We start from the raw sequence: 23,528 nt of genomic DNA, 5'->3' as shown, positions 1-23,528 counted from the left end.
TCAACGAATGCATAAAATACAAGCTCTTTTATTAGAAAATCCACAAATTACACTGAAACAATGCACTACTCTCAATCCAGCAACTCTTATGCCAATACCAGATTCAACTATGCCAGTGCATAACTGCATGCAAACACTAGAACTACAATATTCTTGCAGACCTGACCTTACTGACCAACCATGGCAGAATCCAGACTTTAAGTGGTTCACTGATGGATCTAGCTATATGGACCGGGGCATTAGATACTCTGGGTATGCAATTGTTTCTCAAACTGCAACTGTAGAGTCAGCACAACTACCCAGCCAAGCAAGCGCACAATTTGCAGAATTGTATGGTCTAACATGAGCATTGGAAATAGCTGCAGGAATGATTTTAAATGTGTATACAGACAGCAAATATGCATTTTTAACAATTCACGCACACACAGCCATCTACAAAGAAAGGGGATATTTGGACTCCACAGGCAAGATCATCCAATATGCCACCTTGATTAAAAGACTTATTAAGGCAGCACAGTTACCGTCTAAAGTTGCAATCATCCATTGTCCTGGACATCTAAAAGACTCAAGCCTTATTACCCAGGGGAATAGGAAGGCAGACAAAGAAGCCAAAAAAGCAGCTTTAGAAGGCCCCCCCTACAGTCAGATGTCACCAGGTTCATGTATTTAGACACTTACTTGGAAAAACGTGATCCTACATATACTAAAGAGGAAAGCCAAAAGTTAAAGCAGGATGTACAAACCGAAGTAATTAAAGGCTAGTACACCCTTCCCGATGGACACATTGCTATTCCTCTTGCACTTGCCCGCCCACTTATTTTTCAGGCTCATAAACAACATCATTTGGGAAAAACTGCATTATTACAGCAACTTGGAAGATTTTTCTATCTTCCTTTTGCTTCTTCACTGACAGCACAAGTATGTTCTCAATGTCCCATTTGTGCTCAAACCAATGCTCGCCAAGGACCAATAGTACCACCTGGTCAACAACCAATCGCTTATTTCCCAATGGACTATGTCATTGTTGACTTTACTGATATGCCTAGGAGTAAGAAATATGTAGCCCTGCTAGTTATCATTGATACCTACTCAGGTTGGGTTGAAGCCTTTCCTATGCTAATAAGAAAGCTATACAGGTTGCCAGAATCTTTCTTAAGGAAATTATTCCTAGATTTGGTTGCCCTTCTAAGATTTCATCAGATAATGGTCCTGAGTTCGTACATCAGATTAACAAGGCTCTAGCCCAAGCTTTAGGAATTAAGTGGAGATTTCATTGTTCTTTTCGCACTCAATCAGCTGGAAAAGTGGAAAGGGCTAATTGCACAATTAAAAGCCTTATTACTAAATTTTGTTTGGAAACTCATCTCCACTGGGCAGACGTTTTGCCTATGGTTTTGTATGCAATCAGACTGCCCCCCCCCGCACTAAGTTGCAACTTAGTCCTTATGAGCTCATGTTTGGCCGCCCCCCTTGTCTATTTAAACCTGACAGTCAGGGCTGGCCAGACTTGGCCCATAAGGGGGGAATAGACCAACAGAAATTGTTACACCAGATATAGCTTCATAATTTAGCTGTTTCAAATGTGTGCCATTATATGATGGAACAACAACCCCCTCCAGTGGTCACGGCAACACATGGGTTCAAACCAGGAGATAAGGTATGGGTGAAACATTGGAAATCAGATCCCTTAAGCCCAAGATGGAAAGGACCATATACTGTTGTCATGTGTTCTCCATTGTCAGTGAAAACCTTGGAAGGAAAGTCCTGGATCCATTGGACCAGATTGAAAACAGCTGCACCTGCTGATCCAGTAACTTACAAGGTGAATAAAACTGACAAACCTTTAGTGCTGAAATTTACAAGAAATACACCCTGTCGAACCCTACTGGCAATGGGTTCTCAATACACGGTGTGAACATCAGACCTTGCTGAGACACTCCGGAAGCTGTCTCTCTACGCACGGTGGAAGACATGAGGATTCTACAGATCATAATACCTGTTGGTTATTTAATATGGGGAATATACACACACATTCCTACACAAATCAGTGCAATGGTTACACAAGAGGTCATACTGCAGAAACCCGCTAATAGAAAACTAGTGAGTACACACAAAGAAAGGACACAAACACAGGGAAATAAATATTGTCAAAACTGCATCAAGATAACCAACAAGGAAGCCAGATAACTAAGACTTTGATTTACTATACAATGAAACCAGAAGGGTGCCAAGATAGCTCACCTAACATCTGTGCATACAATAGAACTACATATAAAGTTTGTAGAAAAGAAGCCCAAGATCAGTGTTATAACCTGAAGCCTGATCCTGACAGTTGGGCCTTACAAATCCGAACACATAGAACAAGAACCAGCTCCAAAGACCAGGCACTATTAGGGATCTCTCAATGGAAATCCAACCCACACTCCAGTTTTAGCGTTACCTTTGATGTTTGTAAAGCAGCTAATTATTGGGCAGTAATTTATGGTTGCGGAGGGATCAATCGAATCCACAACCATATCCCAAACCATAAGTATTTGTGCCCACCAGATGGGTGTGCAGTCTCCACGGTCAAATGTAAGTGATGGTCATGTATTAAGTGGCATACCCAAGACCCAAAGGAGATGGAGCACATCTTGTTTGAAAAGAAAAATACAACAGCAGACTCATGTGGAAGGGATAACTGTAATTTGGTGACCCTCACAGTCAAAAATGGCAGTTGGTTCCTGGAACAAAATAGATGGGAAAGACGAAACTGGATGCTTGGGATAGGAATAGATGCTGACGGCTACGATCCAATATCAGAGGTAGAAATCAAAATCATAACTGCAACCAAAAGATCAAAACAAAAATCATTATTTTGGTCATATTATGAAGAAATGGAGAAATACCTAGATAAGTAACCAATACCTTTGTCAAGTTAGCTGAAGATATAGCTCATACTTTAAACGTGTCCAACTGTTTTGTGTGTGGTGGAACAAATATGGGAGAAAAATGGCCATGGGAGGCACAAGAGTTAAATTATACCAAGGTACTAGAAATGTCTAAAAATGGTAGTTTAACCTACACGAGCGGGAAAGATGGTGATTGGACTCTCACTTCCAACTTGGTAGGACATGTATGTTACTCAAGGAACAAAACAGAATCTTGCATAGCAGTAGGTAACCTCCTATGCACAGGAATTTGGGAAAACGGTAGATGGTGGTCTGGAACCAACGAAACCACTACTATGGATCATTATGCCCTTACTAACGTATCTGGAATGCCATATCTAAAAGACCCCACAAATACCAGTCTTCCTTGGCTAGCTCCGGATGGAATGTACTGGATTTGCGGAAAAATGGCATATGGACAACTACCTAAGAACTGGTGTGGATCTTGTGTATTGGGAATAATTCGACCAGGATTTTTCCTGTTACCATTAAAAAAAAGCAAATTCTTGGTGTTCCCATCTATGATGAAATTGGCAATATAAGACAAAAAAGGGAACCAAGTGCATATACCCAATGCGTAGGAATCACTTGGCAAGAAAATGAATGGCCACCTTGCCGCATCATCCTAGTTTATGGCCCAGCTACATGGGCTGAGGATGGGAGGTATGGATACCGTACCCCTATTTACATGATCAACAGAATAATTAGATTACAAGCGGTGGTAGAGTTAATGACCAATGAGACTGTGAAAGGACTAACTAAATTGGCCAAAGAAAATGTGAAATCCAGAACATATATTATGCAAAATAGGTTAGCCTTGGATTATCTGTTGGCCAAAGAAGGAGGAGTATGTGGAAAATTCAACCTAACAAACTGTTGCATCAAAATAGATGAAAGTGGAAAAGTGCTGAAAGACATAACAGACAAAATGGTCAAATTAGCTCACGTTCCGGTACAAACCTGGAATGGATTTAATTTAGAAGATGTTTTCAGGATGGTGGCCAAAGTTACCAGGCCTACAAACCATCATAGTTATAGCAATATTGTTAATTCTAGGATGTATTTTGATTCCCTGCTTACTCCCTTGTGTTATAGCAATGATTCGAAGAATCTCAGAAAGTACAGCCCAATTAACTGTAAAACATGAAACAATGTTAGCTTTATGGGAATATAAAGTGTTGCCCTCTAAAGATCCTGAATTAGAGGACGAATAGTGGAAGTTTAAGCGAGAAAACTTCCAAAGGGGGGAATAATGTAGTAAAATGAACAATTACTAGAATAATGATTTGTCTGCATAATTGCTAGAATAATGATGTAATGCATAATCACTGGGAAAATTCACTGGGAAAGTTCTGTGTCAGTAATATGTGGCTAACCAAATGTGCATTGCACATAGATACTTTGTATGTAGCAAAACCTTCCATTGTATGCCCATGAGAAACGATCCAAATGTATTACAATGTGTATTTCCATGTGTAGTCCTTTTGTTCCTGAAAGAAGAATAGTATAAAACTGAAGTCTAATCCCGCCCTCCTTGTTCAGAATTGCATGTCTCCATATGCCTCTGAACCTGCGCAAATAAACCTCTCTGCTAAACCCCTCTGGAATTCGTAAGAGTTCTTTCGTTTTCCACAAGAGTTCACCCTTACGATCGACTGCAGTGGCACTGCAACATTCACCCTGGCTATTCCCTCCCCTCTCCCACCCCCAGTCTCCCTAGGCACTAGGTCTGTGGATACTCACCTTCGCTTTCATGGCTGTTTTGCTGCTTCCTTCAGTGCATTCACAAAGAATAGAAGCTTAAAGTAACACAATATAACGTGAAATCAGTGGTGAGAGATCTCACACTACTGATCTCACGTGATCTCATGGTAGTTTAGGCCTCTGTTCTCTGCAAAAGAGAACGGAATGGAAGCCGGGGGAGAACGGACCTCCGGAGGCATGCAAAAGCCTCCCACAGCCAGAACAGGCCTCCGGAGGTCCACTGAAGCATCCACCGGTGTCCTTTCCGGGTGACAGCAGCCTGGAAAAGGCCTCTGACACCCGGATCAGGCCTCCAGAGCTCTGTTGAAGCATCCCCTAGCATCATTTCCAGGTGGTAGCAGCCCAGAAGAGGCCTCCGATGCCCAGATCAGGCCTTCGGAGCCCCGCTGAAGTGTCCCCTGGTGTCATTTCCAGGTGGCAGCAGCCCAGAAAAGGCCCTCGATACCTGGAAATGATACTGGGGGAGTCTTCAGCAGGGCTCTGGAGGCCCGATCTGGGCATCAGAGGCCTTTTCCATGCTGTTGTATCCCAGAAAGGATGCCAGGGGACGTTTCAGCAGGCCTCTGGAGGCCCAAAACAGAGGCTGTGAGCTGTGGCCACATGTTTCTGGAGATCCATTCTGGGCCTTGGAGGCCTCCCTCTGCTCTTGCCAGGAGCAGAGAAAGAAACAGAGGTTGGAGAGGAGACAGATCTTCACAAGATAAGTGATCTGGCACGGCAGGATGGGGGGGGAACAATTATGGGTCCCCAAGGGAGGGAGCATAAGGTATTTCAATAGGAGGCCTTGGGTAGTCTGAAGATGGCCTTTACCATAACTAGGCCTCCCTGGCCTTCCACACCCTGAGATATCTCATATTCACTTAATGAGCTGCGCATTCGCCTATACATTAAATTACCAAATGTGTGGGCGAAAACTGGGAGTGAATCGTGTTCAAGCTATGCGATTCACTCCTACAAATCCTCGAGTTATGAATGGAATGGGCAGGATCCATTCCATTCGTAACTTGAGGGCTATCTGTATTACCTTATTCTACTGCCCCCCAAAAATTGGAAGTTGAGGCTTTTCTTTTTTTAATTCTCTTTACACTTTTTTCCTCTTTCCCCTTTCCTCCCTTATTTTTCCATTATTTTCATTTTTCTTTGTATCTCTGTATTTTGTATTTTGATAAATTAATAGATACAAAGCAATGAGGAACAAGTCAGAGTAAATTGTAACCCATCGAACAGGAGATGGCCAGATTGAAAATGAACCTCTTTGGTGCTTATCAGTTACACTAGATAGACTACAGCTATTTCCAATTTGAGAAATTCATTATTTATTATTCAGGACATGACACGAAGAAAACAACTGGAGTAGCATTTATAAAGAAACTTGTCCCAGCAGTTGAAAGTTTCATGATGGTTAATGATCACATTCTAACCATTCAAATCTGTGCCAAGCACTCAAAATCACAGTTATTCAAGTCTCTGCCCCAACAATTTATGCAACGGAGCTTAAAATAGAAATAGAAAATTGAAATAGTTTCTATCCCAGCATCAAAAATACTTTGAAGCAAGAGCCCCCAAAATACATTGTATACATTCTAGGTGATTTAAGTATAAACGTTGACAGCCAAGTAAAAACTAGTAACTTTGGAGATAGAGAGAGGAATGATTCAGGCAATCTTTTGGTTCAATTCTGACATGAAAATTAGTTTAAATCATGAATGCCTGGTACAAAGAGCACAGGTGCCTCTTATAAACTATGATTTCACCAAATAAACTGCACCATAATCAAATCCACTATGTCCAATGTATCCATCATTGATCCAGTTCAGTCCTTGATGTCAAAATATCTGGATATGATTTGAAGTTCAAATGACGAATTGTTGGCAGCTAAGATCAGAGTCAGTTATGCAACATCAAAAAGATAATACCATCAAAGAAGCTTGACATCCCCAAAATCCCTTCCATGCCATTGAGGTGAAAAATAGGTCTGATCTGCTGGGCACTGCTGAGAAGATGCCTGATGAACTGTAGCAAGAAATTGAACTGATCATCATTGAAACAGCCCCTGAAGATATGTCATACAGAATCCAGAGGAAAAAGTGCATGGTTCTCAGATAAAACCAGCAGTAAGGAAAGACAATGAAGTTGATATAATAATAGTTTCTAAATAATTTTCTCCCGAGTTCTAGGTTGGATCTCTTTTTAATGACCTTCTATTCATTACTTCTATTCTTGCCCTCAGATGCTTTGGAGAATATGTCAACCCATTCTTCTCTTGACAATCCCTCAAGTATCTGATGACAGTTATCATGTCAATCCTAAAACTTTTTTTGGGTAGGTTAGAAAATACCTAATTCCCTTAGCTGTTCATAATGCTTTAGTCTCCAGACCTTTTATCATCTTTGTTGCTATTCTCTGCACTTTTTCTAGCACCTCGATGTATTTTTTGTATCATGGTGACCAGAATTGGATGCAATATTCCTGATTGTTTCCTTGACTGAAAGAATCTTTTTGTTATTTTTGGCATTTGTTGTAGTTATTCTGGAACCTGAACTAAAATGCCTTGTAGGTAAACTCAACGAAAATGGTTTTACACAAATATTTATTGTCCAGGAATTCTAAGCAGAGACTTACTATGCTGTAGATGCGTCCGGTCTTTTGCATATTTGTCCATTTTTCGTAGGTAAAAAAGCGGTAATTCTCCATATCAGCTGAGCGTAGTTACAGATGCCATCCATGCATGCACATGCTTGGTTTCACAAAGGGATTTTACAACTCTGACACGTAACAGGATGTCCTGCAATAACTTTTTAACTCCTCCCACTGTCTAGATAAACTATAGGATTAACTAACAACTGAACTACATTACACAGAAGCCATCTCTTAAGGAAACAGCGTTTAACCCTTTAAATGCTACATGTTCTTACATACAGTTATCTCAGTGCTATAACATTAACCCTGTAAATGCTAAATACTCTAACACAGTTCTAGCTGGCTACAATCAGCTGGCTACAATCCTGCACAGTCGTTCATTCTGAGCATTAGCTTTCCTGACTTTGTTCTTACAGATTTGGACTATTTGCTAGTATTCTGTTTTAGTTATGTATCCATCTTTCCATTTTTTATACTTATCCTTTCTCAGCTTATCAGAGAGTTCTTTGTGAAATGCTGGTTTCATCTAGGACAGTGGTTCTCAACCTTTTTAATGCCGCGACCCCCAACCGGTCGTAAGTCGAGGACTAAACCGGTCGTAAGTCGAGGACTAAACCAGTCGTAAGTTGAGGACTAAACCGGTCGTACATCGAGGACTACCCAACCGGTCGTAAGTTGAAGACTTTCCTTGCCCGGGAGCGCCGCGCATGCGTGGTTCCGCCCCCTGCGCCAGCCGAGGCATAGCTGGCAAGCGGCAGAGACAGAGCAGGCTGACCACCAGCTGGCCCAGCCCAAGGGAGGTAAGGCACCCACCGGAAAAGGGGAAAAAATGGCGGACAGCCTTGCTTGGCGACCCCCATGAAATGGTCGATCGACCCCAAATGGGGTTGCAACCCATAAGTTGAGAACCGCTATCTAGGAGGTCTCTTTTTCTTTCTTTCTGGTATTTTGTTAAACTGGGCCTTTATAATCTCATTTTTCAGAGTTTCCCAAGTCCCTTGATTTGTTTTCTCTTTAGGATTTCTGTCCATGGAATCCTTCCTAAGTTCTATCTAGGTTTGCTGAAGTCAGCTCTCTTAAAGTAGTTCTTCTGTTGCTTGTGTCTGCGTTATATTGAATTCTAGTATGACATGGTCACTCTCCCCCTTCTATCATTCCATCCCTATTAGTAAGAGTTAAATCCAGCATACTGGCCTCTAGCTCTCTCCTCTATTGTTTGGATGACAAAGTTGTCAGCTAGGTTCATCAGAAACCTGTTTGATCTCCCACTTGGTGCAGAATTTGTCTCCCAATTAATGCCAGGGTAGTTAAAGTCCCCCATCACTATTGTGGTGTGGTTCCTGTACACCTTTAATTATTTAGCAAAAAAGTTAATCTATTTCCTTTGCTTGGTTGAGCGGCCTGTAGTGTATACCAATGGCAATGTCATTCATTTTCATTTTATATTAATTCAAATGCATTCAAAGAGGTTTGGTTTTCTGTAGAGATGTAGTTATTTCTTACATATAATGCCACACCATCTCCCCTTTTATTAGGTCTGTTTCTTTTGAACAATTTAAATCCTTCTAGCAATATGTTCCAGGTATGGGTGAAGAACCCTAGTGGACCTGAAGGTATAAACCATATGATAAAGTTATGCATATGCTGAACCTCAGGAAGTCATTGTATAAATGCCATAGGGAGACACTGATTGTTCAAGATAGAGAAAGGTTGCATTCTTTCACCTTTCTTAGTCAATGCCAAAATGATTGTGAGGAAGCTGGAACTTGAAGAATCAAAAATTAAGTAAATATTGGAGGAAAGAACATCAACTGTCTTCAGTATGCTGATGACATAATTTTCATCTCAGAAAGCAAAACAATCCTGAAGTATATGATCAAAGGAATTAAAGAAGAAAATGAGAAATTTCGCATCTTTCTGGACATCAAAAACACCAAGCTCATGACCACTGTGAGGAATAGAAATGTTAAAATAACAATTGAGAGTGAAGAGATCAAATGTGTGCTAGAATTCACTTTTGTAGGATCACAGATTGATCAAAGCACTGAAAGCAGTCCAGAGATAAAGTATTAAACAGTACTGGGCTGCACAGCATTGATGAGCATGAACTAAGGACAGAAAAGCAAAGACATTTGCAATTAAATGCATGTTTCCCACAGCAATATAGAGTTGCAAAATAGGACTATAAAAAAACTAGATAGAGGAAAATTGACTTATTGAAGTTAGACAAGGATCCTGCACATTGCTTAAACAGCAAGGGTAGCCCCATTCACCACAAGCTACTCTAAAGAAATTGCAGCAAATATTGAAGTGTATAAAATCAGATATAATGCTGGACAGTTGCATCTGGGACTGGAAACCTAGTCATAAGTCATTATGGTCATTAAATCAAGGTGTCCACACAACTGGAAGTGTTTTTCTGACATTTTTCATCATGGTCGTCATGCAAATGCAGTGATATTAACCAAATCTATTCATTCAAATGGTATTTGAATTGGTGAAAAATGCCAGAAACCAGCAAAAAAAATCCTAAATCTCGATTACATGAACTTGTAATGTCACAACTGATAAAAAGGTGACTGGCTGCCTAGAATTCTGAGCTATCAAATCAGTGAATGTATAATGCATTGGATCCAACATCTTTAGAAGCAGGAGAGTCAACTTGATTATTTCCTGCCTTTGACCAATGTTTTATACAAGTCAAATACTACCTATATTGAATTAAAAACTTTATGAACAGATTGTGTATGACAATAAATGTGATTTTCTAATAAAATGACTATATAGAAACATGACAAGTTAACAAAGATGAGTTCATGTAATATTGAAATAGATTAGATGAGAACTCATCTGTGGATTTTACAGCTGAAAGAATAGGAACAGTGCCATTTGGGCTGATAAATTTGTATACTAGGTTGTACCATATAGACCTAAAGATACTTTTATTAGAACAACTACAGTAATAGAATCTTGCAAGTCTGAATGTGCTTCCCTTCCTTCCTCTTTTAACTTCATGTGAATTGGATGGGGCTATCTGAGGTGTTTTCCTAAAACACTTTCTTAGTCTGGGCTCAAGCCTCATTTATCTGATTGTTGCCTTGATAATGGATCTTTCTTCTGTCTTTCAGGTTCATCCTCTATAATTATAATAATCAAAATATGTTTTGACATTCTGGTTTAAGGAAATGTATTTAAATACTAGAGATATCTGTAGTTTGATATCATGATCAAGATATTAGGCTAGAAAGTGGGAGACCATTGTGGAAAGTCAGCCTCCCCAGAGAAGGAAATATTAAAAAGGGCAAAATATTATATTTCCCCAAAGGATCTTAAAGGCAGAACACCCCCCCCCAAGTCTCTCTGCCCCAAACAGAAATAAGGTCTTCAGAAATGCAGATGTGATAATCTTGTCAAAAAGATTGGAGCCAGGAAGCTTGGATTAAAAAGCTAAAGATCCCTAGAATCAACAATCCCTCACACCAAAAATCCAACAGTCATCAGTCACAGCCCCAGGGAAGCAGGATATGACCTTTGGGATATAATAGGATTAATCCACCACCATCAGAATACCAGAAAGGCAAACTCAGACTCAGGTCAAAGTTCATGCCACAGGAACAACTCCAAACAAAAGCCCAAGAAGGTATAAAAACCTACCACTCCCTACTATATGTGGTCAGTTTTTCCCAGAGCCATCTTTCTGCCTGGCTCTCTTTTTCAATAAACTGCAACCTACTTTCTAAAGCAGTCTCCATTTTGATTATTCCCAGCTTGGACTGGATCCTGATGAAGATTTTTCTTTCAACATCATGAACACTAGTTCTGCCTTAGGCATGAAACCAGTTGGGTGATGTTAAACCAGTCACTGTCTCTCAGCCCTAGGAAGCAGACATTGGCAACCTCTGAAAACTTTGTCAAGAAATTTCCGGGAATTGTCCTGTGCAAGTGGAAAGATTTACATTGGCTTTGTTCACTCATGATCATGAACCACAAATCAGCCAATCATAGTTTAGCCTATGTGCTATATAAAGTCCCTGATTGTTAGTTTACAGTTTGATACATCATCTCCATAAAGTCAGGTTAACCAAATAGACTATGGTTAAGTTTTCCATCATCTTTTTAACATACTCTGATGGCCATGTTTTCAAAAACAGCAGTGTAACCTCAAAGTTACCAATTCATGCAAGATCTTTGAAGCAGAAAACTTTGCAGACTTAATATATTTGTTTAATAAATAAAAATAAATTATACTTCCCATATAAGTACACTGTTTTCTTATGGGTGAAGAATTTTTTGAAGTTGACCACCATTCTTCCACAAATAAAATCAAGCTGAGCATGTACTTCAGTATTCTTTGTTTTATATGACAACCTAGATTAGACCATTATATGTTCTTTGGTTTTTGACTCAGATTGGTGAGTCTTGTTCCATAAATCATAATTTAAACATTCAAAACAATGTGTAAACCCATTTAAATGACTTAATTAAATCAGGAAGTTGGGTTGCACATTCATGCCAAGAAGACTCTCCTCTATATCTTTTAGAGGCTGGATCCCCTAACCTCTATTTTAAACACCTCACAGCTGACTGGATTCCAAATTTAATTCAAAAATACAGTTTTACAAACCACAATAATGAGATTCACACACCAGACAAGTAATAAAATGTTAACTTTGGCTGGAGTTTGCCTTAACACATTGATTGAGGATTGCCACAAATCCCACTCTTCCATTACAGAGCAGCAGACCAAGGTGATAGCCCCATTCACCACAAGCTACTCTAAAGAAATTGCAGCAAAAATAATTTCAAACAGGCCCACATTAGATTGTACCACAGAGTTCATGTACTAAAGATATAAACCCTGACAGCTGATTTTTCCTCTTTGTTTTCTGAAAGGGGGATGGAGGGGGGATTATTATTTTCTGGTCTCAAATCAAGAAAGAAGCCTGAAGATTTGACTAAGAATTGCAATATACAGGCCCAAAGTTTCTGGAAGCCATGTTACTTACACTGAGAATTAGAAATAAAGCCTTACCTTTAATTTTGTAGCCAAAACTGACAACCTTCAATAAGGCAGTGTGACTTCCTTTCCAGATCTACAGAATGGGAGGGAACTGTGGAGGGTTTTAGCCAGTCAGAGGCCTCAAGAAACACAGCCAAGGAAACCAAAGGTCCCCATTGCCTAATCTCCGTGTGCAAAATAGGTGGAGCTGGGAAGGCTGATTGAGAGGAGCAGAACTGAATGATCTGGTTTTTCTTCTAGAAGAAGAAAAGATTAAGAGGGTTCAAAAAAACGGAACAGATATGGTATGGTGCTTTCAGTTGCTGAGCTTTACTTTATTTTTCTGCCCAGTCATTTCCAAAATTTTCCTTCTTTCCCACAGAACTTTAGAAGCTGGCAAAGCTAATGAGTTTCCATATTCTGGTGCAGTACTTTGAGAACACAATAAAGGAAAATATTGTCTTTTCAGCAGTCAGACGTAGTTCAATTGAACACAGATATGTCTTTTGATCTATCTGTCCCATGCTCTTCAGCAGTGGTACTGCAGGCACAAAATTAAAATTGCATCAACCCAAATGTGTTGGGAAAGGTGATGTTGATTCTGGACAGGTGGCAGCTGTTGGAGGATCACAGAAAAGGCACTCGGGGAACATACTGTAACATAGATTCACCAGTTTAGCAGGTTACCTCAGCTACTTGATCAGCCTATTGATTGATTTTTTTACTTCCTTTTCTGTTTTTTCCCCCTGAAACAAGATGGTCAGAACACAAACACTGATCTCATCTGTTTCACTTTACAGTTTGTATCTGATGATAGAATTGCATCACCTCTGTAAATAAGATGGTCTGAAATTGTCTAGTGGTAGCTAGTGGTAGTGGGATAAGTGGTGCTGAGTGTTCTGTTTCCAGATCAGGAGACAGCAATTTCTTGAGGTTTTCCAAATTAACTAAATGGAGGGAGAATCTGCTCATTTCTGACTACGGTCAGCTATATAGAATCATGTTTTGAATCTTAACCTTGGGGAAGTCCCAAATAGTATAAGCAACCTGCAATTGTGTCTTGCATTAAGCCAAGGACAATCACACACACACACACCCCGGAAAAAGGCCCCATTTATAACAAAAGTCTTTTAAGACACAGAAAAGCCAAAGAAAACTGCACAAGCTGTGAAAGGTAAAAAAAAGTAACACCATTTCCATTTTTTTTCCTCCACTCAAAGCTGTCAGATAAATAGCCTTGTGCAGACTGGCAAGGGCTTTAACTTAAAGAAAAAACAACAATGTTGCAATCAGAGGTGTGAGTAGCTCTAGCTAGCTGTTGCAAAAACAAAAACAATGAATGCGGCCTGTTAATTTACAGAAATAGCTTTCCAGAGGCTCTTCTAGACAGCTAGAGATAAAGGATAAAAATTAATTACATCTGTTTAACCAGCTTAAGCCAAGGAAGCTGACACTTTATACCCATTACTATCCCTTACGAAACAAGCTAGCCAAAATCAAATAGCAAATACACAAAAGTAAGCCTCTAGTCTTCAAAACGCTGTAAAAAAATGTATAAAAACTCATGTGTTCAATAAACCAATTTGCTGGCTGACCTGGAATCCATTGCTGCTGTTAACAGTGCCATTGGCTTCTGAAATAAACCAGCCTCCTTTCCGATACACTCATCTCCCGGCTCTTCATTTCATTGGCCTGATAGTGCTTTCCCAGCTGGAAAAAGTGAACCGCAGGGGCATTTTCTTTCCACAATTCTGGCTAGCTAGGCAGGAAAATCCAGCTAACCCAGCCACCGGACCAATCCAGAGGATCGTCACCCAGCCGGCAACAAATTTTCTTTGTCTGTGGGTGACCTCCACAGACCCTGCCGGGTGGCATAAAGGCTAGTAAAGGGAATTCTTGAAGCTGTGCGCTTGACAGCTGGTCGGAAAAGAGGTGAGTACCACTAAATTTAAAATTGTTAAGGGAGCCCAAGGGGAGTGAATATAAGAAGTGTGTGAGCATGAAAGAGACAATCCTCATCCATTGCAGCTGGATCCCACCTCCTCTATGCTCTTTCCCAATTGCACCCAGGTTTGCTGTGAGTCCCACCATACTAAGACTGGCAAAATTCTGGAAAGCAAGGGGGCTTGACCAGAGTGTGGGACTTTTTGCCAGGAGAAAGGGAATTCATGTGAAAGAGAGACAAGGTGTGATAGGGGTTTCACATTCAGGCAACTGAGCAAAATCTTTGAGCAAAGTTCCACTCTTTCAGGAGGGACACTCATACTCCGCAAAAAAGGAAGATAGAATCCTCTTAGATCTCTTTGTGGTCTGAAACTGGGGCAGAGGGGCAAAGGCTGAAAGACTGCTTTACCAAGGCAAGGGGCAAGGGCGATTCAAAAGAGTTGCTTTACCAGGGGCAAGGGCCATAAGATTTGCCTTACCAAGGGCAGAGGACTCAAAGAGACAGTCACTCTGCAAACATAGGAGAGTCAAGGAGGGAATCTCACTGCTCTTCCATCAGTCAACAAAAAGGAGAAAAAAGGAAGAGAAAGAAAATCCCATTTTTTAAGTCTAACTCTAACTTTCTTTTTGTGCCAAGCAGGCTTCCATACCAGTGCCTTTAAATCCTCAGTGTCAATGCTGCAAATACTGTATATTCTTCCTTTGACAATGTGCTTTCTCCTAAATGCTTTTAGGAGAAAATATGCCTGAAAGTCCTTTTAAGTGTTTCGTTAATCAGACACATGACACTCAGATGGCTCTCCCTTCATTCCTACACATGCTATTTGAATCAAGGGAGAGCATCCATTTATCAATTTTTCAAAGGAACTGGCCCCTTTTTGATCATTAGATTGTTGCCCTAATAGTTCAAATCTCCATGTTTGGTTTAAAATATTTATTGTCAGCTCAGTCTGTTCTTCTTCTTCTTCCAGTTTCATCTGGCTAAAATAAGAGGACATGTCCAGTGTTGTAGTTGTTAAGATAAGATAAGATAAGATAAGATAAGATAAGATAAGATAAGATAAGATAAGATAAGATAAGATAAGATAAGATAAGATAAGATAACCTTTATTGTCATTTTTATACTGTGGGCACAATGGCACATATCAAAAATGAAATTTAGTTGCCCACTCTCAAAGTGAAACACATACATGACATACACCTAAACATACTATGAACAACATATGTATAGACCCACATCCCTACACATACATAGCAATAAATATTAAATATTGTCCATCTTGAATATATAACGGAAGGAGGAAGCTTGAGAGTTCGCAAGGTTAATGCTGTATGGAATGACACTCTGGCTGAATCTGGATGTTCTGCTTCGGATTGTTGTTTAATTGTCTAGATTATCTAGGTTCTCAGTATGTTGTGTTTGTTGTTCTTTAGCACCCTCTATCTTAGTGTTGCTTTCTTCAGTTTCTGTTGCTTTTTGAGTTGCAGGTTCTTTAATTGAAATCAAGGTTTGATTGTCAAAGTTCTCTACAAATTGTACTTGTTGTGTAGAATACTCTTTGATATTAATTTGTTCCTCTTCTGTTGTTTGTTGGATTGTAAGTTCATCAGTTGAAATCTGGGCTTCAATTTGTAATTTTAAGGTGACATCTTTGTCTTTCACTCTGGAATTCATTAGCTCAGTGGCTTCAAGGATTTTTTCAAGTATGAGTTTATAGTTAAGTTGTGGGTAGAATTCCTCCATTTCTGTGGTGATTAGAGATAGTCCTTTAGTGGAGGCTATGTTTAATAAAAACAGCAGATGTCCACCTTCACTATTCCTAGAAGTTGTTTTCACCACCCAGCTGTTTCAAATTCTTATCTTTTTTAGATAGTACGAAGGACAAATCTAGGGAGTAAGCAGGCCTCACAGTCAAAGAAATTCACTTGCTGTACCAGGCTTCGCCACAAGATGTCCCCAATAGCATATAAAGTCTTTTTCCAGACACAAGTTAGGCTTTTATCCAGTTTAATTTTTTTTCCCAATTTAACAAATAAATAAGGTAATAGGTCCCTGTAACAATAGGAACTTTTTGGGACCCCAAATATCCAAAAAGTACAAGTCCAGTTATTTAGTTGTTTAGATTAGTTGTTCTTTTCTTTTCAAAGCTTTATTTTCCAAAGATAGGCAGATGCTGCTATGTTAAAAGCGGGGAAGAAATTTCAGAAGGCTTTACAGGAAGATAGTTGGGATACAAGAAAAGTAAGGTAAGGTCTCACCAATTCCTCCGCGGTGCTTTTGTTTTGCTTGGTGGTGATTTTGGCTTTGAGCTGGTACGGCTTAGTGATCGGCCATGTTGATGGCCGATCTTTTCTCCATCGGTCCAAAGAAGCTGCCTCGGATCTGTTAAGGGTCCTCCTCACAGTCACCTCTCAAGGGCGACTTACGATCCTTTTCAGGGTCGCCCGATGAAGGGAAACTGGGCGGTGGAGAGAGCGCTCCTCCCGCACGTCCGCTAGTGCCACGATCCAGAACCAGAAGTCGGCACCCACTAATTTTGAAGGTCCCTCACGATGACTTTGCCATCCTCCTAAAGTCCCAGACTCAGGCTTTTACCCAACAGCATCTGACACAATATGAGGCTGAGCTTTTTACATCAAATCATATTTCTTTTGAATGCTGCACCCCCTTAAGTCCAGCCACCCTGCTATCAACTGAACAATCGGAGGACATCATACATGACTGCCTACACCTGGTTCAAAATGCTGAATTGTCCCGACCTGACCTAACCAACATCCCCTTGCAGAACCCTGACCGCATGCTTTTCACTGATGAGTCCTCTTACATACACGAGGGAACCAGGGTGTCAGGGGTAGCAGTTATCTCTCTCCATGAAATCATATGGGCTGCATCACTCCCATCTAGCACTCAGGCAGCCGAACTCACAACTTTAAGCATGTGAAGCCTCTGTTGCTTCAATTTAAGTGAAAATTCAGAACTTATAGAGAGCAATATAAAAAATCTCAAGGAGCTAACAAAAAATATTGGCTATGAAAAATCTCCCTTTGATCTCTCAGGGCTCTTCTCATAGCTTCCAGACTTTCACTGGTTAAAATCCCTCCTTCTGGGAGGAGTTACAATGAACCTTATAGGAGCTCTCCTCTGTTGTCTTTGCCAATGTCTACCCCCACTTTTGACTGTATTCCCTCACGGACTTCAAAAAGGAAAAACTAACAGGTTTCCCTTATGATGTGCCAAATTGACAAGAAATTTAATATCATTCCTTGATCTTGTGCCAATAAAAAGGTGTGACCCAGCCCACCCCATTTTTTGGCACAAAGTGGGAATTTGTAGGATAAAAATGCGCCCCCTTCCCAAAAAAGGCCCAGTTTATAACAAAAGTCTTTTAAGACAGGGGTCCCCAACTTGTGGGCCACGGCCCACTACTGGGCTGTGGCCTCTTAGCCAATGGGCCCTGTGAAGGGATGGCCAGTGCATGCGTGTGTGTGCACTCCCCACACTCACGTTAGCGCTGCTCCGAGCATCCTGCCAGTGCTACCGCTGCCCCACCCCCAAGCATCCTACCGACATTAGCGCTGCTCTGAGCATCCCACTGGTGCTAGTGCTGCCCTGCCCCCGAGCATCCTGCCGGCACTAGTGCTGCCCTGCCCCGAATGTCCTACTAGCACTAGCACCACCCTGAGTGTCCTGCCAGCGCTAGCGCCGCCCAAAGCATCCCACTGGTGCTAGCACCACCCCATTTGTGGCACTCACGCTTGCATGGCCCATTTGCGCGTGTGCATGCATGGCCCATTTGCATGTGCACGTGCACTCGTGCGTGGCCCATTTGTGTGTGCATGCACATGCATAACGGTACCTACTTCCCTTTCCAGGCCGCAAAAACAAAAAGGTTGGTGACCTCTGTTTTAAGACACAGAAAAGCCAAAGAAAATTGCACAAACTGCAAAAGGTAAAAAAGTAACACCTTCTCCATTTTTTTTCCTCTACTCAAAGCTGTCAGATAAATAGCCTTGCGCAGACTGGCACAGGCTTTAACTTAAAGAAAAAGCAACAATGTTGCAATCAGAGGTCTGAGTAACTCTAGCTGTTTGTTGTGAAACAAAAACAATGAATGCACACTGTTAATTTACAGAAATAGCTTTCCAGAGGCTCTAGATGGGCTAGAGATAAAAGATAAAAATTAATTACATCTGTTTAACCGGCTTAAGCCAGGTTTACACCCGTTACTAGCCTTTACGAAACAAGCTAGCCAAAATCAAATAGCAAATACACAAAAGTAAGCCTCCAGTCTTCAAAACGCTGTAAAAAACTGTATAAAAACTCAATAAACCAATTTGCCAGCTGACCCATTGGCTTCTGAAATAAACCAATCTTCTTTCCAATATGCTCGTCTCCTGGCTCTTCATTTCATCAGTCTGATCGTGCTCTCCAACTGGAAAAAGCGAACCGCAGGGGCATTTTCTTCCCACAGGTCTCTGCACAAAGCTTTTGATGTTTCTACTGATGCCTGCATTGGAAGTCAGCACCCACCAACCCTCCTAGAGAAGGAAATATTTTGGGGGATATTAAAAAAAGGCAGAATGTTATATTTCCCCAAAGGAATAATTGAGAAAAATCTTAGGCAGAAACCTGGACCCAATTTTCCCCAAGCAGAAACTCAGGAGGCCAGCCTTTTAGAAATTCAGATTTTTTAATCCAGGCAGGGAAATTGGGGCAGAAAGGCTGGAGCTGAGGGAATTAGAAAAACAAAAACTCCAAGGATAGGAACATGACCTTTAGGACATAATAGGATTAACCCACCACCATTAGAATACCGAAAGGGCACACTCAAGGTCAGGTCTAAGTATATTGCACAGGAACAACCTAAATACAAAGCCCAAAGATGGTGTAAAACCCACTCACTCCCAACTTCATTTTGTTAGCCACTCCAGAAACTGAAGTTTCTGGCAACTAAATAAACAAGAACCTTCTTCCCCAAGTAGCCTCCATTTTATTTCCAGCATCTTAGTCTCCTTTTGTTTACTCCCGGCTTGGACTGGACTTGAAGATTTTTCCTTTGACACCTGTTATCTCTAGGCCCTTGATTAAGCAAAATGAGGCAGAGAGTTGAATGTCCTTTTGTACTTAATCTACTGTACAGAAGAAGACTTCCTTGGCTTCCGGTTCCGGTTCGCGGTGGTGCGGTCAAGCAAAGGGAGTTGTCCCTTTGCCGATCGAGTTTCTCCTGCCGGTAGACCCCATAGAGGGTCGAAAAGACGCTCTGGAGGAGTGTTTAATGTTGAGGAGGCTTCTCGGTAGTTGCAGAGGAGCGGCGGCAGCCTCTGTGCACTGAGTATCTCCTTTGGGCCGACAGGGTAAAGATCGGCCAGTAAAATGGCCAATCATTTAGCTGCGCCAACCGCAAGCCACAAGATCAGCTAAGCAAACAGACCCACCGTGGAGAACTCAGTGAGACTTTCCTTTTACCTCTACTTTCTTTATGCCTGTGAAAAGTTTTTTTTTTCTCTTGGAATTACTCCCTTTTCTGGTGAAGCGGCTTTTTAAATGGGGGAAGAGAAGCACAAAGGATTAAATTTATTTTTGTTTTAATGGCTGATTTTATTCTTGGATATTGGGAGCCTCAAGAAAGTTTTTTATAATATTTGGAGAATATTGTTTGCTTGTATCTTTGTGGTGTCTGGAAGGATTGAACATCTGATTACTTTCTGGGGGACACCTTTTGACAAACTTATTCATTGTACTTGCTAGGTGAGGAAATTGGGAGGAGATGGATATTGTGATCGCTCTTTAAATATAATCTCCTCCAAAAGGACAATGACTTGAAAGATAATAAAGATGGAGGAAACCGGTGTAAATCTCTATAATTATAGTTTGGCTAAAATTTTGGAAAATACGGATGAGATAATTGCTTGTTCAAAGGAGATTTCTTGGTATCGACAAGGAAAAAAACAAGGACTAAGTGAAACATCAATTTATACATAAGAGGCTTGTACTATGCTTACCAAGGTGGAAGAAGTAAACTTACAGTTGGACAATCAATTGATTTTGAAAAAAAGATTTAACATTAATGGACAAAGGGCTTATGATAAGGAACTAGATGATCTCGCTTCAGAAAGACAAGTTGATCTGCAGACGCCATTTGAACTTGAGATAGAGGAAAAAATATGGGAAGAAGAGAAACATGTGATCAAAGAGGATGATATAAAAGAAAGGACTTTAAGTGAAATTTATTCAATGTTAAAAGAAAGGGGAAATGATATTCTGCCACGAGCCATCCAGACTAACTATAACTTTTATATTAATTTAATAAAATGCACAATGAGAGCTTTCTTTTTGGAGTGTATAGTGTGGCAGGCAGAGGCCCGATTATGGAAACCTGTTTGGATTAGAAAGAAACCCAGAATAAGATATAAATATTAAATCTGATTATAGTAAAAGGACTTTATATGTTTTTAATATTAGAGATGGTATAATGAGAAAAGAACTGAAATATGGGAAATGATGGAATTAATTATTGAAGATTTGGAGAAATAATGAAAAACAATAGAAGATTGGTGAGAAAGAGAAGAATTTACTTTTGGAGTTAATAATGCTTAAATAAAAAAACACTTGGGGCACCTGAATAGTAAATGAATATGTTAGTTTAAGATTAAATATTTGTAAAATTAAGAAAGCATGATACAGGATCTTTGAGTGATATATTCAATGAAAATTTGTTTTAGAAAGGTTTTAATGAGTTTATGATAATATAAATAGATAGAGAATGTTACTTTATTTTTAATTATATGATTTAGATGAAATGTTATATTAGTGAATGAATTGGTTTTAGATATTGACTTGATTATAATGTCTTTAAATAAATGTAATTCACTAAGCCTAAATCAAATGTGAGAAGAAATATAGGTTTTTATAGATTAAATTTTTTTCTATTGATTAATGTAGTTGATGGTTAGACATAGTAATGAATGAATTCAATGAAAATATATTAATCTGATTATAATATTCTATATAGATAGAGAGGGAAATTTTTAAGAAATAATGGGTATATATTCACTATGTTATTGTTTGTTTTTAAAAAATGGATCACCACGTTTCCACGTGGGTTCTTAGGTTGTGTTGGTGTAAAATGGAAAACCAATAAAAATTGTTTTGGGGAAAAAAAAAAGATGCCTTCCTTCTCCTGCAGTTTTCCAAAATCATCTTGTCTGTTAGGAGTTGATCCTTTGTTCCTCTGCTGTTCAGACAATTTCTTTTTTGCTCAGGTGGAAAGTAATTGTTTTTTGACAGCTACCACACCAGTTAGCAATTTGAAAGTTGTTGATAAACTGGCCTGTAGATGTCTGGTACTGCCCCTTTTGCTGGAACTTTTATTATCAGATAGGTTTCCCCAGGTTAGCCACTCTTTAATTTTATCTCCTTGTAGTATGTTGTTAAATGCTTAGCAACAAGTTGTTATAGACCAGTTAGATATTTCAACCAAAACCATGTAATTTATCTTCACCTGGAGCTGATCAGTTCTTGATCTTTCTTGCTCTTTTCTCTACCATTTGGAATAGAATAGACCTGGAAGGGACCTTGGAGGCCTTCTAATCCAGCCGCCTGCTCAAGCAGGAGAAACTATACCGTTTCAGATAAGTAACTATCTAGCCTCCTCTTCAAAACTTCAGTGATGGAATGCCCACAATTTCTGAAGGCAAGCTGTTTCACTGGTTAATTGTCCTCACTGTCAGGAAGTTTCTCATTAATTCCAAGTTCTTTTCTCTTTGATTAGTTTCCAATCATTGTTTCTTGTCCTGCCCTCTGGTGCTTTAGAAAATAATTTGACCCTCTTTTCTTTGTGGCAGCCCCTCAAATACTGGAATAATGCTATCATGACACCCCTATTTCTTCTTTTCTTTAAACTAGCCAAACCCAAGTCCTGCAGCCGTTCTTCATATGTTTTAGTCTCCAGGCCTTTGATCATCTTAGATGCTCTTCTCTGAATTTTTTCCAAAGTGTCAACATCTTTTTTGTAGTATAGTGACCAAAATTGGTTACAGAATTCCAGGTGTGGTCTTACTAGGGTTTTATAAAGTGGTACTAATACTTCGTGTGATCTTGATTCTATGCCTCTGTTTATACAACCCAGGATTGTATTAGCTTTTTTGACTGTTCCTGCATATTGCTGGCTTATATTCAAGTGATCATCCACTAGGATTCAAAGGTCCCTCTCATAATTATTGTTTTTGAGGCAGGTCTCACCTAATCTATGCTTATATCTTTGATTTTTCCTGCCTAAATGTAAAATTTTGCTTTTCTTCCCATTAAAATTCATTTTGTTGAATAGGGCCTATTGTTCAAGTTTATCAAGATCTTTTTGGATCCTGAGCTTATCTTCTGGGGTGTTGGCTATTCCTGCCAGTTTGGTTTCATCTATAAATTTGATGAGTTCCCCTTCAATTCCCTCATCTAAGTCATTTATGAAAATATTGTAGAGTACTGGGTCTAAGACGGAGCCTTGTGGTACCCCACTGCTTACTTCTCTCCATGTACCCCACTGCTTACTTCTCTCCATGTATCCCACTGCTTAGTTCTCTTCATGTACCCCACTGCTTATTTCTCTCCATGTGGATGTAGTACCATTGAAGACTGCTCATTGAGTATGGTTTGTCAGCCAGCTATAAATCCATCTGGTGGTGATGTTGTCTATTCCACATTTTTCTAGCTTACCAAGAAGTAAGTTGTGTCTATTTTGTCACATGCCTTACTGAAATTTAAGTATACTATGTCCACAACATTTCGCTGTCTACTCATTTAGTTACTTTATCAAAGAATGAAATAAGATTGGTTTGGCATGATCTGTTTTTAACAAACCCATGCTGGCTACTAGTTATAACTTTGTTTGCTTCTAATTGTTTGCAGATCTGTTTTTTTTATTATCTTTTCTAGGATCTTCCCAGATATTAATGTTAAACTGTAGTTTCCTGGGTCCGTATTTTTCCCTTTCTTGAAGATGGGAACCACATCAGCCCTTTTCCAATCCTCATGTATTTCCCTGGTGTTCCAGGATTTATGAAAGATGTGATGCAATAGTTCTGAGATAACATCTGCCAGCTCCTTCAGAACTCTGGGGTGTAATCTGTCGGTCCCAGTGATTTATATTTGTCAAGGTTAGATAACTATTCTCTTACCATTTTCTTGCTTATTTTAATTTTTGTTTCTACTTTGTCTTTTGCAGTGGTTTTTTTTTTGGTATGTTGAACTATAGTTT

General features: G+C 39.8%; 1 protein-coding gene across 1 annotated transcript in view; it reads right to left on the bottom strand.

Annotated features, from left to right (window-relative positions):
- Positions 1-12,423, bottom strand: part of LOC107294561 (sulfotransferase family cytosolic 1B member 1-like) — a gene marked incomplete at its 3' end in the record, with an annotated part of 16,207 nt that extends 3,784 nt beyond the window's left edge. Inside the window, exon 1 of the mRNA XM_015823797.1 lies at positions 12,367-12,423. The remainder of the gene's footprint in view (positions 1-12,366) is intronic.
- Between the last annotated feature and the right edge of the window lie 11,105 nt (positions 12,424-23,528).

The sequence above is a fragment of the Protobothrops mucrosquamatus genome, unplaced genomic scaffold, assembly GCF_001527695.2.
Source record: "Protobothrops mucrosquamatus isolate PMUCROS unplaced genomic scaffold, P.Mucros_1.0 scaffold1991, whole genome shotgun sequence".
Lineage (NCBI taxonomy): Eukaryota > Metazoa > Chordata > Lepidosauria > Squamata > Viperidae > Protobothrops > Protobothrops mucrosquamatus.
This window is presented reverse-complemented; position numbering and strand designations above follow the sequence as displayed.